At 34.6% G+C, this 14,965-nt stretch overlaps 1 protein-coding gene across 6 annotated transcripts in view; it reads right to left on the bottom strand.

Moving 5' to 3' along the window:
- The window catches only part of LOC106461431, a 114,031-nt gene that overhangs the window by 68,035 nt on the left and 31,031 nt on the right, over nt 1-14,965 (bottom strand). For 3 of the 6 annotated variants that reach the window (XM_022388402.1, XM_022388403.1, XM_013921251.2), the window contains exon 1: nt 9,194-9,452. The exons of 2 other annotated variants lie outside the window; for them this stretch is intronic. The gene's annotated coding sequence lies outside the window, so the exon portion shown is untranslated. Of the gene's footprint in view, nt 1-9,193; nt 9,453-14,965 lie in introns of those variants that run through there. One more of the 6 variants, XM_022388398.1, reaches the window with a different exon arrangement.

The following is a 14,965-nucleotide window of genomic DNA, read 5'->3' on the forward strand; positions in this document are numbered from 1 at the left end:
TGTAAATGGTAATTTGCTGATTGCATAAGTATTCAGCCTCCTAAGTCAGTACTTGGTGGATTGTTTGTTAAGCTACACAATCTGTTCTCTGCCCACAACGGGTATCGAAACCCGGTTTCTAGCGTTGTAGTTCCGTAGACATACCGCTGTGCCACTGGAGGGCTACTTGGTGGAAGCTCCTTTGGAAGCAATTACTGCTGTGAGTCTTTATGGATAGGTCTCTAATAGCTTGGCACAATTTTGCCCATTATTCCTAGCAAAATGGCTCCAATTGAATACAATCTTCAAGTCTCGCCATAAATTTTCCGGACCACCCCAGGGCATTCACTTTCTTATTTTGAAACCACTCCAGTGAGGCTTTGGCCTTGTGCTTCGGGTCATTGTCCTGCTGAAATGTGAATTTTCGAAAGAGTTTTAGATTCTTGGCTGACTCAAGCAGGTTTTCCTCTGGGATTCGCCTGTACTTTGTACCATCCATCTTCCCCCTCAATCCTGACAAGCTTCCCAGTCCCTGCTGATGAGAAGCATCCTCATAACATGATGCTGTCGCCACCATGCTTAACAGTTGGGATGATGTTGACTGGGTGATGTGCTTTGTTGGGCTTGCGCCAGGTATAACGCTTTGAATTTAGACCAAAAAGCTCAATTTTTGTCTTGTCTCACCACTAAACCTTCTGCCACATGTCTGCAATATCATTTACAAGCTTTGTCGAAAACTCCATACGAGATTTATGATGATTCAGTAATGGCTTTTTTCTTTCTTGCCACTTGCCTATACAGGCTAGCTTTGTGTAGGGACCGGGATATTGTTGATGTATGAACAATGACTTCCATCTCAAACATGGAACTTTGCAAATCTTTCAAAGTCACTGTTGGCTTCGCCGTGGCATCCCTAACCAGTTCCCTGCTTGCTTGGCTGCTTAGTTTGGAAGGGTGGCCTGATTTGGGTAGTAGCTGGATGGTATGAAGCACATTCCATGTCTTAGTGATGGACTCCACCGTACTCGAATGGATAATCAGCGACTTTGAAATTTTATTGTAACATTCTCCTTATCTGTGTTTTTCTACCACTATATCCCTAAGTTGATGGGAATGCTCCTTGGACTTCATGGTTGGTTTGTCGTATCACTATGCTAGTTGCGGCTTGAACAGATGCATTTACTCTCAAGTCAAGTTAAACTACTTTTATTATACACAGACAGAGACCATTATATTAATTTTGTGACCTTTCAAACTAATCTTTTCCACCTGAACTGATTTTGGATTGCCGTAGCAAAGGGTTTGAATACTTATGCAATTGAGAATATTCTAATTTTGTTTGAAAATCTAACTTACTTAGATAATATCAGCGTTTTTTCAGTTTTCTCAGTTTGGAGAAGATTGTGTAGATTCTAAATATAAAGTCCTATTTAAAAGTTTCATGATTGGAAGTTCAGACAGCAACAAAATGTGGAAACTTTGACGGGGGTGTGAATACTTTAACAAGACATTTTATTATTCGGCCTTGACATTTGACTAAAGCTTTCCATTTTTAGTTTTGATTTATTTTAGCAGATTACATATGTTTTGATGAATAATTTGTCTTTTATGCTCTTAAGAAAAATATGTTTTTGGTATAAAACTATAAACTACTTCTGTGCAATTACAGAAGAAACTGGATATCCTAATTAGAAGACAATATTTAAACTTATGAAACAACTGCCAAATAAAAGTAAGATAAATATTCTTCTGTTATTCCATTGCTTTTGTATGTTTGAAGTTATGCACAAAGCTACACAATGGGCTATCTGTGCTCTGCCCACCACGGGTATCGAAACCCGGTTTCTAGCATTGTAAGTATGCAGACTACCGCTGTGCCACTGGGGGGTCCATTGCTTTCACCAATACATCTTAAGCTACTTTCGGAAACTAAATATTTTTAAATCTCTTTTGTGGGTTTTATTGTTATTACACAAACTCAATGTGAATAATATCGTTTGATATTAATATAAATTTGATATAATTATAAATCGTTATTAATCTCAAACTCAGATTCTTTTAGAATAAATCAGCTCTGGTAAATCAGAGGCTGTTAAAAAGTATATTTGTCTTGGAATGTTTAATTAATATCAAATTTAAGTGGCGGTAATTCCTATAAATGATAAAAAAATATTCAATAATCATGGAATTGTCAATATGAAACACCATTTGACCGGTTATGAAAATTCAGTAAGACAATTCACTTTCAGCTACTCCTGTACACTGTTAGAGTGATTTATGAGCAGCTTCGAAAAAAAAAAAATCTTGGTAAGTGTAGTTCTAGTAATTTTTAGAAAGTAAATTACAATTCAGCCAACTTAGTAAATCCGTTATGAACGAAGTTGCTCAATCACTGAAATGAACAAATAGACGAAGTAGCGGTTATCGACCATTTTTTATTACTCTTTATCTACTTAACTGAACTTTTCGATAAAACACTGACTGAATGTTTTTAATGTTTGTAATCAGTCATTAAAGAAAGGAGTTAATGCTTTTAAATTTAATCAAATTATTTTAGCGTTTTACGTAAGTATTATAGTTAGCCTTATGCAAGTATAAAGAAGGAAATGGAAAGACTTCACTGACCAGCTCCGTTCAAACGCGAATAATAATAATAAGTAGATATTAAACGTAACACAATATTGTTTTTATTTTAACGCAAAGCTATACAATAGGCTATGTGCGTTCTTTCCACGGAGAATCGAACCCCGAGTTTAGCGTTGCGATTCCGTAAACTTACCGCTAACCCACCGGGGGGCATTTTCGTTGAAGGAGAACCCAAAATAGGAAATGCTAAGTGATTCGTAGTGTACACAAAGTGATAAAATGAAGAGGATGCATCTTCTGGAAAAACGGACAGTGGAGATGTCAAAGAACAGTTCGACTTGTGGTTGATGCCAAATAAGTGACAATAAGAAAGGATTAAAGGCATCTACAACTCGTTTCATTTTTACCAAATGGACATTAATTGAGTTGCTATGGGAAACGTTTATAAACGAGATACATATAGAAAAAGCTATATTGAAATTGAAATTATTCAGAAAAGGTATTGACAGTGTACTACTGAAAAGATTGTCGCTCTTCTTGTTTGTTTAATTACAGCTAAAGTTGATAGGTTCTTTACCTCAACTTCCGGCAATCTCGTAAAATAAATACAGCACTGACTGACAGCTTGTTTCATAAAGCGACTAGTCGAAACAAACATTGCCGTCCTACACACTGGTGGCTCGATCCGTTACTGACATCTTTGCTCAGAAACGTATTACGCGCCATAGAACCCGTCTTCTTAAGATATATACCATCGTGTCATTCAAGCATAACTTTGGTTCGTGCTCTCGTGTATTCATCTTAAATATTTTAAGTGAAGCTGAAAATCAGAGTTATGTACTATCAATTTGTAAGGTTATTCTGTGCGAGTTAGTCTGCATATTGGACTATAATACCAATTCTTTTCACACTTGACGCATTAGATTATGGTTTGTAAAGCCTTATTGCAGTCTACATTACATCATTCAAAGATTGTGTTTATAGTAGCCTTAAAAAGGTCATCATGTGCACGTACATATATACATACATATAGGACCTTAGGAAAAAATATTTAACCAAATTGTATTTGATCTAAATGAAACCAAAACTAATCAACTACATATGGTTTCTTACTCTCGGTCTAAAAACCCATAACTCGTAACAAATAACATCATTCTAAGAAATCTAACTGAACTCCAGCAAATGACACTGAACAAATGCATTCAAATGACTAAACACAGAAGTTATTGTTTGTTTGTTTTGAATTTCGCGCAAAGCTACACGAGGGCTATCTGCTCTAGCCGTCCCTAATTTAGCCATGCCGGGCCTCACAGAAGTTATACTTGATCGTTATTCCCAATACATTTGTTTCTTCTTAAGCACAAAGCTACACAATGAACTATCTGTGCTCTGCTTGCAGCAGGTATCGAAACCTAACTTTTAGCGTTATAAGTCCTTAAATTTACCACTGAGCCATCGAGGGGCCATTGTTCTCGAATAGCAACTTTTTAAAACTCCAATAAGCGACGCTTGGTAGTGCATGTGAAAAAAAACACACACACACAAAAAAACATTTTTTCCAAGTTTAATAAACAGCTTACTGTATGCTCAATGTGCCGCGTTATATTAAAAGATTATCGTAAATATATGCATCCTTTAAATTATGCAAACTACACTATATTATTCGCTCTTATAGAAATGCCTGTTAATTTCCTTCTACGCCAAATGGATCACACATGCATTCAAAGAATATACTCATCTCTAGTCATTGCTAAATGACTAGATTAATACTTCTTACCGATACAGTACCACAAAAAGGATTTCGACTCAGAAATATTCATGATTGACACCAGATACTAAAAATATAATATTTTGAAATCGATTTAAAATTTTAGGCAAGCAGTTCTACGCATATATAGGACTTTAAAAACAGATATTGTTTAATTTTACAGTTTGTATAGCGTAAAGTTGAAGGAATGTTTCCACAAAATGGACTATATGTGATATACCCACCGTGAGTATCGAACCCCGATTTTGAACATTGTTAGCCCGCAAACTTACCTCTGAGCTACCGGGAGCTAAATTTGAAGAAAAGTAAATTATGCAGAAAGGTAAATTTGAATAAAAAAAGTTTTTAAGGAATAAAGGTGATATAGCGACAGGGGATAGGGAAAGGGTATAAATTATTATATATTATATATCATTAGTTGAAGAATCAGTTTCGATTTTAATGAATCTTAACTTTTACTGACTGTTACGAATTGACATAAATCTCCCCCTCTCCCCAAAAAAATCGATGATAAAAACAAGACAATATTTTACAGAATATTATGTTCTTCCCGAAAAATCATCGACAGACGAAAAAAATAAAAAATTCGGCGCTCTAAAGTTTTCTGAATCAACAATCATGTTGCTTTCCAGCTTGAAAAAAAAATCAGCTCTTTTCCCTCCGTTTTTCCATTTTGTACTGTGGTTAGTCCTAACATCTGCCTCCATTTTATGCACATAAACTGGTATCATGAATTTTCACTATACGTTATGGCTTTGGTTTACTCACGTACGAGTTTAATACAGTCAAGATAGAATATTTGAGATAACAAATGCAATTGCGGTATTGATTTCTACAAATTAACACATGAAAAAGCGCAATAAATGCGTTTGAAGATAAAGGTAAACGTAATCATAAACTCTCGACCCCAGAGCCACATTTCGTTCTTATGCTGGAGGAACAAGAACAGGAAGAGGTAAAATATTCTTTCGTGCTCATTTGTTTTGCTTCTCTGTCTTTACTAAACTTGAATATTTTAAAAAATGAAAATAGTTTTACACAATGCTATTCAAGAAGCGATTGAACTTCAAAATCTTCTAATCCAGTAAGGTAAAAAAGGGGCGTAGAGTTTTCTATACGTTTGGTATATCAAATAATGTACCATAGCAACTTTCATTGACAAAATGGTTTATATATTAGAAAAGAAAACAAGAAAGCTTAGCATAAATGTTTCATATAAAGAACTCGCACCAGCTTTATTGAAATAGTTAAGGCAGAACACGACAGTGCTTCGGAGTGCTTATCACGAACGGAATCATAGGTATATTTAACTTTTTTTTATTCTATGCTTTGCTATAGTACTAGTCTATCTTGCATCTACCTGCAGTGTAAGTGTAGGAGACTGTATAACACGAAATTAGTAAACACTTGCAAGAAAAAACCTATCCACTGGGTAGAAGGACAGTACGTTTATCATCTTCACGCAATACTCCCCATACCTGTTCCAATTATAAGCACTGCAGCTTTGGTTTGTTATAAATTTCGCGCAAAGCTACACGAGGGCTATCTGCGCTAGCCGTCCATAATTTAGCAGTGAAAAACTAGAGGGAAGGCAGCTAGTCATCACCACCCACCGCCAACTCTTGGGTTACTCTTTTGACCGTCACATTATAACACCCCACGGCTAAAAAGGCGAGCATGTTTGGTGGGACGGGGTTTCGAACGCGAGTCGAGCGCCCTAACCACCTGGGCATGCCAGGTCCTGTAGCTTTGAGTCTTGTTCTTAAACCTATAATCTATATCCAATAGAAGTCCAGGCACCCAACCACTGGGCTACACTCGGTATATTTGGGGCGAGTATAACAAGAAAGTTTTCACCAAGTATTTTCTTGATTGGGTTTAACTTAAGAAACAAAACAAGGTCTGCCATACTTTAAGGTGAAGTGAGGACGTTGATAATAATTCAGACAAAATATAGAGGGCAGTGTTACACTTGATGTATTTATAGAAATAAATAAATTAAACATTAAATGTCTTATTTTTTATGAACAAAACAATTACACAAAAATTATGTTGGAAAAATGACTGTTCTTTTCAAAATGACAGCTTTTTATTACGTTTGTAATTAAAAATTTATTTCAGAAATAACTCTAATTGAAAGTTGTGTGTATAATAATCCCTAATTTTTCACGCTGCTCAGAAGCCTAAACACATATTTACTTTGTCCATGTGATACAACGTTTCTTTTATTTTATCTTAGTAAACAAGAGCTTTTTAACTGAATATAGCAGTTAAGAATACATATGGTTTGCAAATATAATATGAAAATTTCACCCCTCTGACAAAATTAACAGGTAAATGTATAATTTCACCAATAATGGATTTTTAAAAATTAAAATCAAATTTCTTGAAATGTTTCAACAGTCACCTAAAGTGTTGTATTATTGATGTAAAATATTCGTAAGTATCTGCATATGTTCAATTGGGATAGATCAAACAGTATCATCTTTTCAAAATTATGTCATGGTTTAGCATTTCTAACGTCACATTTCACGAGTGAGAGAGGCTTTGCTATGAACAGGGGTAACTTGAAATTCTTATGTATTTGGGCGCGTTAACCACGCAGTTTTAAAGACAAAGGAAGAAGGCAGATACTACGGTGGTAGTTCCATCCGGGAAACTCGAAGTTTCCTGTTTGTCGACCACAGTAAGATAAAAGCGTTATAGTTTGTATATATATTAAAATGTCATACGCTTCTACAGTGTAGAAAATATAAGCTTATTTCGTACCTCCACAGTACAAGCCGCATTAAGTTCACATTTCTTAATAACACAGACAACACCATGTGCTTCTAAACATAGTAGGTATAATTGCAAAAAAAAAAAGTATCACGTACTTATGCAATACAGTGGACGTATTAATCAAAAAAGTACCATATATATTTACAATACAGTGGACGTATTAATCAAAAAAGTACCACGTACATTTACAATAAAGTGGACGTATTAATCAAAAAGTACCATATATATTTACAATAAAGTAGACGTATTAATCCATAAATTACCACATATATTTAAAATAAAGTGGACGTATTAATCCATAAATTACCACATATATTTAAAATAAAGTGGACGTATTAATCCATAAATTACCATATATATTTACAATAAAGTGGACGTATTAATCCATAAATTACCATATATTTACAATAAAGTGGACGTATTTACAACAAACCGGACAACAGGTATATTCTATCTTAGCAAGGAGTGGTAAAAAGGTATTCTTCCTGTTCTATCAGAGTTCACTTTACTTTTTCAATGAAATAACACAGGTCAACACGGGTCACACGAAACGATAAATTTATTTTAACTCCAGAACTTCGTCCTAATATTTCCATAGTAATATGAACATCCCACCACAAAATATTTTGCTTTACAGAGTAAATGATTAAAATTATATAGTCATGAATTATCACTGTCATATTTTAAAATATTTGATCGCATAATTATCATAAACATTTAAAATGTTGTTTTTTTTATTGAGAAATAGAAAATAGAAATATTTACAGGTACGGTCTAAATAGTTAAAGCATACTAATATATCTATACATAACATGAAAAGTTTTCATTTCATGAAACGTCTTATCAAACCGGATATTGTCTTATCACTTTGTTTTAGACCTGACAAATAAAAACCAACAGTTTATCATTAGCACTTAAGTAACAATGAAAAATGGCATATTAAACAAAATCAAAATAATCACTTATTTCCTGGAAACCATTAGCGATTATCAACTCAAGCATACCATCAAGAAATATATTAACATTTTTTTTTTTTTTTTGCCATAGCGATTAAGCTAATACACCATTTTACTTAACTCTAGTGACAAGAAATCGATCATCAAGTAACTATCCTAAACGCGGCGGCGTATTAACACGTTTATAGTCTACTATTGACTTGGTAAGCAATCATTGCAGGTATAGTAGATGTAAGTTAAAGGGAAATTGTTGAAATATTAAAACGTTGATTTTGTTTAGGTTTTCTTTTGCATGCAGACATGTTAGTAACCGATAGTAAGGAGTATGGGGTTGCTCAGTTACCTTAGCAACCAGCTGTAATATAGAAACTATAATATCTGTATAATGACGTACATAGGAGCTAACCAATAGGAAAGCTCACAACTTTATGCAATATGTTCTAGCAAATACTGATGAGAAAGGGAAAGAATTTTGATCAGAAATGTTTGTTCTATAATTAATATCGAAGTGCGGGAAGCTTGGATTGTTTTGCCTAATGCAACAACTGCAAATATCTTAGCGAGAGAAGACTAAAATTTTATCTAAAACAGCTCCTTAAAGTTAAAAAATGTCCCCCAGTGGATCAGCGGTAAGTTTACAGGCTTACAACACTAAACCCCAGGGTTCGATTGTCCGAGATGAACAGAACACGGATATTACATTGTGTAGCTTTGCGCTAAGACAACAACAACAATAATAAAAAAATTAACAGTCTTTACTAAAATTTATAATTGCTAGTTTATTAAAAACAAAATCTTAGATAATTGTTTGTTTCTTTTATTATATAATTATCAGTACGTGTGGTATACACGATTTAATATAAGCACTACTGTTACAGGGATTGTTATTTCGATGTTACACAAAATTATTTTATTCTTTTAAAAAACAAATGGTATTAGTCATTCCGTTTTAACATGACGATGGTCTTGTTGACGTAACGGTTCTATATATTTATTCTTATAATATAAAAAGCTTTCCCCTAGCAATACTTACATTTTTAAAATAACCCTCGGGTATTTTTTAAAGCAAGTAATCTGTATATAACAGTCACGTGGCCCAGAGCTGACGCACAAACACACTTACCTGTGACGAACGCTGTGTAGTTAATGTTATCTAAATTCAAGTCAACCAGTTCAACAGTCACAGAAAAGAAAGCAGGAGAAAATGATATGGCCGTTTTACTAGAGAACTCGCACAGCTAGCGCATAGCCACGAGCCTTGTCACAATATATATATTTTGCACGTGCCCTGTGTTATTCATTCATAGGGGAGACGCTATCGATTGGCCGGTGTCATAGTAACAAGTCAAGCTGCGCATGCCACGAGCCGCAATCATGCCAGATCTGTGTTCCATTTCTTGCGTGAAAAGAGTATCTTTCTGTACGCTAGCTTGAAAACGTTTAGCTAGGTGCTGCATCCCAATCTGGGAGCGGTTTCTGAAAGAAATTAAAGATCGATGCTAACAGTACAACACGTTAGGCGTGCAATAAGCAACAAACAGAAGTTGGCATTACTGCAACCCTCAGTTTCTGGATCCGCTTTTAGGTTTGAAATGTAATGAATTAGCAACACCTTTACACCCAAGTGTAACTACAATCATAAAACTTTAATATTACAAGCAAATACATTAAAATAATAAATAACACACACAACGTTAAAATAGGTACACAATTAAAAACATTTTAATTAAGGTCAATTAAGGAGCAACGTCGAAACATGTAGAGTCGTATAATTAAAATGTTTTTAATTGTGTACCCATTTTAACGTTGTGTGTTAGTTATTATTTTAACATGATACAAAAGTGCCAAGAAATAATAATAATCAAACAAATGCATATCTTGAAATTGTTTGTTTGTTTCTCGCACAAAGCTACACAAGGGCTATCTACGCTAGTCGTCCGTAATTTAGCAGTGAAAAGCAATTAGTCATCACCACCCACCGCCAACTATTGGGCTACTCTTTTGCCAACGAATAATTGGATTGACTGTCACATATAACGTCCCTGCGGCTGAAAGAGCGATCATGTTTGGTGGGACAGGGATTCGAACCCGCAACCTTTAGATTGCGAGTCGAGCGTCCTAACCATGCCGAGCCTACCCAGAAATGAAAGATGTCAAGATATAGCATAAATATGAAAAACATGTCCAAAAAAAAATCATTAAAACACTTACCGAAGACGTGTGTGTGTGTGTGTATCAATTTATTTTTCTAGCGTCATTTTCGTTACTTGTTAGTATATACTCCAGCAGAATAAACAACAACAGAATTTCCAATAATTTACTTTGCGCGTATAACTTCAGAGCTTCATCTTTCGTCAGGTATTGCGAAGTATGCTGAAATTGTACGGTCATTTTATGCTGAAGATCTAAAAGAACTAAGTTTACAAACAAATAAAAAGAAAGAAAGAAAGAAAGGCGGTTAAGGAGCACTTACCCTGTTCTGAAGAAGTTATTACCCATAAACCAAATTCCTTTTTCTGTTAGATTTTTTTTCTAAATGGGGCTTTGTATGAACTAAGCCTAGTGATTTTTCAGTGTTGAACACTTTATACATAGTGCATGGTCGATATTTCAATTTTTAACTTCACTTGGCTGTTTCCTGGAATCGCACACCCACTTTGTACGTTTATGTCTTTTCTTTATGTAAACTGTGTTCATATTGAATGAACTTGATAAATACATGTACCGCTCCTTTCTAGTGACAGCTGATTTTATTTGTGTCACAACTCAATTCCAAACTGAAACAATGGCGTAACTCTCTGTCTCAAATTTTTCCACCGATAGGGTACAGTGGCACTATATATATTATTTGCAAGTTCTTTATCGAGATTATGAGAAATCAATGAGAGTTAAAAAGCTCCAATTTCGCAAACAGAAATAACTGATTGGTTAGATTAAAGTATCGTAAATCAAGCTGAGAAAAAGACGTATACTTTTTGGTGTTTAGCATTTAACTAGTTTTAGATACTGTATTATCATAGTGTTTCATAGCGAGTTTTAAACAGTTGAACAAAATCATCTAAGTAGAGCATAATTTCTTAACAAAACAGAAAACCGAATAGTCATTTGGAGGTATTTTAACTACTATGGACCGGGGGTGGCCTGATGGTTAGCATGCTAGATTATAGATAGGAGAGTCCAATGTTCGTATCTTATTCAAATCGGGGTTTAAGGCATTTTGTTACCCTAGAGTATGAGAGTTTATTTAAGTACAAATGATTTTTTGTAGAATATTGAGGTTCAAAATGTTTGTTCATAGGGTGACAAGAATCAGGCTTAACTCTTAAAAATAGTTTATATTTAATATCACAGTGCGAAAAAAACACGTAGATCCTCATATTTTTAGTGATACAGTGAAGACATTCATATACATGTTAGTAATGATCTAACATTCTACCAGTTTCCCCATGTACCTCACAAACACTTCAGCCTCATTTTAGTTACCACGGCAACCCCTTATCTGGTGAGAGATGTTTTTATTAAATTTTCCGGAGTTTACCTTAAAGCAAGTTCAACGGTCTCTTATTTGATGAGTTGAATCACTTTTAGATTGGTCGGTATGTTATGGAGTCTAACAATGTAGATGTGACCATATATCCAACTTAGATTAGTCGGTGTGTTATAGAGCCAAACAATATAGATATGACCAGATATCCAACTTAGATTAGTCGGTGTGTTATAGAGCCAAACAATATAGATATGACCAGATATCCAACTTAGACGGAGCGGTGTATTATAGAGTCTAACAATGTAGATGTGAACAGATATCCAACTTAGACGGAGCGGTGTATTATAGAACCAAACAATGTAGATGTGAACAGATATCCAACTTAGACGGAGCGGTGTATTATAGAGTCTAACAATGTAGATGTGAACAGATATCCAACTTGGATTAGTCGGTGTGTTATAGAGTCTAACAATGTAGATGTGAACAGATATCCAACTTAGACGGAGCGGTGTATTATAGAGTCTAACAATGTACATGTGAACAGATATCCAACTTAGACGGAGCGGTGTATTATAGAGTCTAACAATGTACATGTGAACAGATATCCAACTTAGATTAGTCGGTGTGTTACAGAGTCAAACAATGTAGATATGACCAGATATCCAACTTAGATTAGTCGGTGTGTTACAGAATCAAACAATGTAGATATGACCAGATATCCAACTTAGATTAGTCGGTGTGTTACAGAGTCAAACAATGTAGATATGACCAGATATCCAACAAACGCTCTAAGTATTATTCCAGATGCAAGCTAATACTCGTGCATTGGTACTGTTTTCAAAATTTACTTAATTAACCAAAGGTGTCGTCTAAGACAGGAAAATGACAACCAAATGGGGCAACTATAAATATAGAATATCCTAAAATGTTCATTTGTTGGGCTTTGGTAATACATAAAAATTGAAAGGTCTATGGGTTCTACGAGTTACAGTTGGGAAGTTAGTTAATATTTTTATGGATATTTTACTTAACAGTGTGTTTGATGTTTTCTTGTTAAAAAGAATAACTGTTTGTTTATGTGAGTGAAAAGTTTTCATTGTAGTCTGACGTATTTTCTCTTTCATACATATTTCCTATTTGTTGTTGTTGTTGAGTTCTAACGCAAAACTACAGAGTAGACTATCTGCTCTTTGTCCACTATGGGGAATCGAATCCAGATTTTTAAAATTTTGTTTGCATTTTGAGTCCGTAAACTTACCGCTGACCCTATTTAAAAGACTCATGGTGGATAATTCCTTGATCAGCTTAAAACTGCAATTTTGAATTATTTCAGCTTTCATCAGTGCAAGTAGATCGATAACGGAAAATATTATCCAACAAAGGTTTTTATTTCTTTATATTACTGAGCCTATTGTAGTTATAAAGCCATGGGATAATAATTTCCATCATCATACTAGCTGGACTTATGAGAGCTGAAATAAACAAAAAAAATCACCTAATATGAACAAATATGTTTCATACCTGAAATACAAGGAAATCTCGATTAGTTTAATGGTTGTGAATCAATACACTCGTTGGATCAACTTAACGTTTGGAAAAAAAAAAATATATATATATATATATATATATTTTATAAGTAATGCGTGATGTTTGTATTTTCTTTCCAGCAAAACAGTGCAATAGCGTGTTAGTAAACAAAATCTACTGTATTTGATTCCACACCTATTCTGAATATAAAGCTGTATTGAATAGTCATAAGTTTCGCTAGGCTACTGTGAGTTGAAATGGCTCAATATTACAGTCCTCAGCTGATGAAGGAAGTATCCAACATAAGCAGCCCCCCCCCGGTAGCACAGCGGTATGTCTGCGGTCTTACAATGCTAGAATCCGGGTTTCGATACCTGTGGTGGACAGAGCACAGGTAGCTTTGTGCTTAACTCCAAACAAACCAACATGAGCAAATGTGTTCTGTATTTTCAAGAGATATAAGTATCGATCATGGTATACAGTGTGTAAGCTAGCGAAGTATGATCTGTAGATCGATAGTTTGTGTGATATTACATCAGAGTAAGATTAGTAAAAATTTTTTAACAAATCTTTCTTTACAAACCTTATAAGATTTCTCAATAAGAAGAATAGCAATGAAAGATTTCTCAATAAGAAGAATAGTAATGAAAGATTTCTCAATAAGAAGAATAGTAATGAAAGATTTCTCAACAATAGATTTCAGTTCAGTCTTAATGTGATGTAATGTTACAAAACCCACCGATTTTTAAGTTGCAGGGTGATGAATCAAACCATCAGTTGGATAAAAATTACTTGTCTAAGGAAAACGAAATTTCATCTGAAAAACACTGAGAATATTAATAACTTTTGTGTAGCTATTTTAGAAAAATGTGCACCTCGTGCAAAATGTTTAAAAATATATTAAACCGCATGCCTAAATATTTTTTTCTCAAAAACTAATGTAGTTTTTTTATCTCTCTTTCAACAAAACGATACTAGTGCTTTGAATAAAATGCATACCCCTCCCCCCCAACCCAGTGGCTCAGGACACAGCGCACATTGTGTAGCTTTGTGCTTAACAAGAAACAGACAAATAACAAATAGTGAGAAAGATATTGGGAGAATCAATGAACGTTGTCCAAAACAGATAGTGCTTAAAATAGTTTCATTTATGCATAGGGTTGATAAGTTGATTGGAAATGACAGAAAGCAAGTTGAACACCTGTATGTGACAGTTTTGGAAAACATTCTGCAGGCACCTTGTCAAAACCTTCCTAAAGGAAGCGAATGGTTTAAAAATACTGCAGTAAAATAGGACTATTCACACCGTACGCCAGCGAATGGTTTAGAAGTACTGCCGTAAAATAGGACTAACCACACGATACGCGAGCGAATAATTTAGAAGTACTGTAGTAAAATAGGACTAACCACACGGTACGCGAGCGAATTATTTAGAAGTACTGTAGTAAAATAGGACTATCCACACGGTACGCGAGCGAATTATTTAGAAGTACTGTAGTAAAATAGGACTAACCACACGGTACGCGAGCGAATTATTTAGAAGTACTGTAGTAAAATAGGACTATCCACACCAGAAGCGAGCGAATAATTTAGAAGTACTGCAGTAAAATAGGACTATCCACACCAGAATAATTTAGAAGTACTGTAGTAAAATAGGACTATCAACACCAGCAGCGAGCGATGCAAGTGTCGTCAATTTGAAAAATGTTCGCTTCGCTAGAATAGAACCTGTTTCTCTTTTTTTCTCTCTCTTCAAAAAAGAAAATTGTACAGAAACACAAATGAGATTGCGGTAAGTTGTATATATATATATATATATATATATATATGTACTACGTCCAATAGGAACGCATGAGCAGGGTATTTATATCCAGTATTTTG

Source organism: Limulus polyphemus, unplaced genomic scaffold (genome assembly GCF_000517525.1).
Source record: "Limulus polyphemus unplaced genomic scaffold, Limulus_polyphemus-2.1.2 Scaffold957, whole genome shotgun sequence".
Lineage (NCBI taxonomy): Eukaryota > Metazoa > Arthropoda > Merostomata > Xiphosura > Limulidae > Limulus > Limulus polyphemus.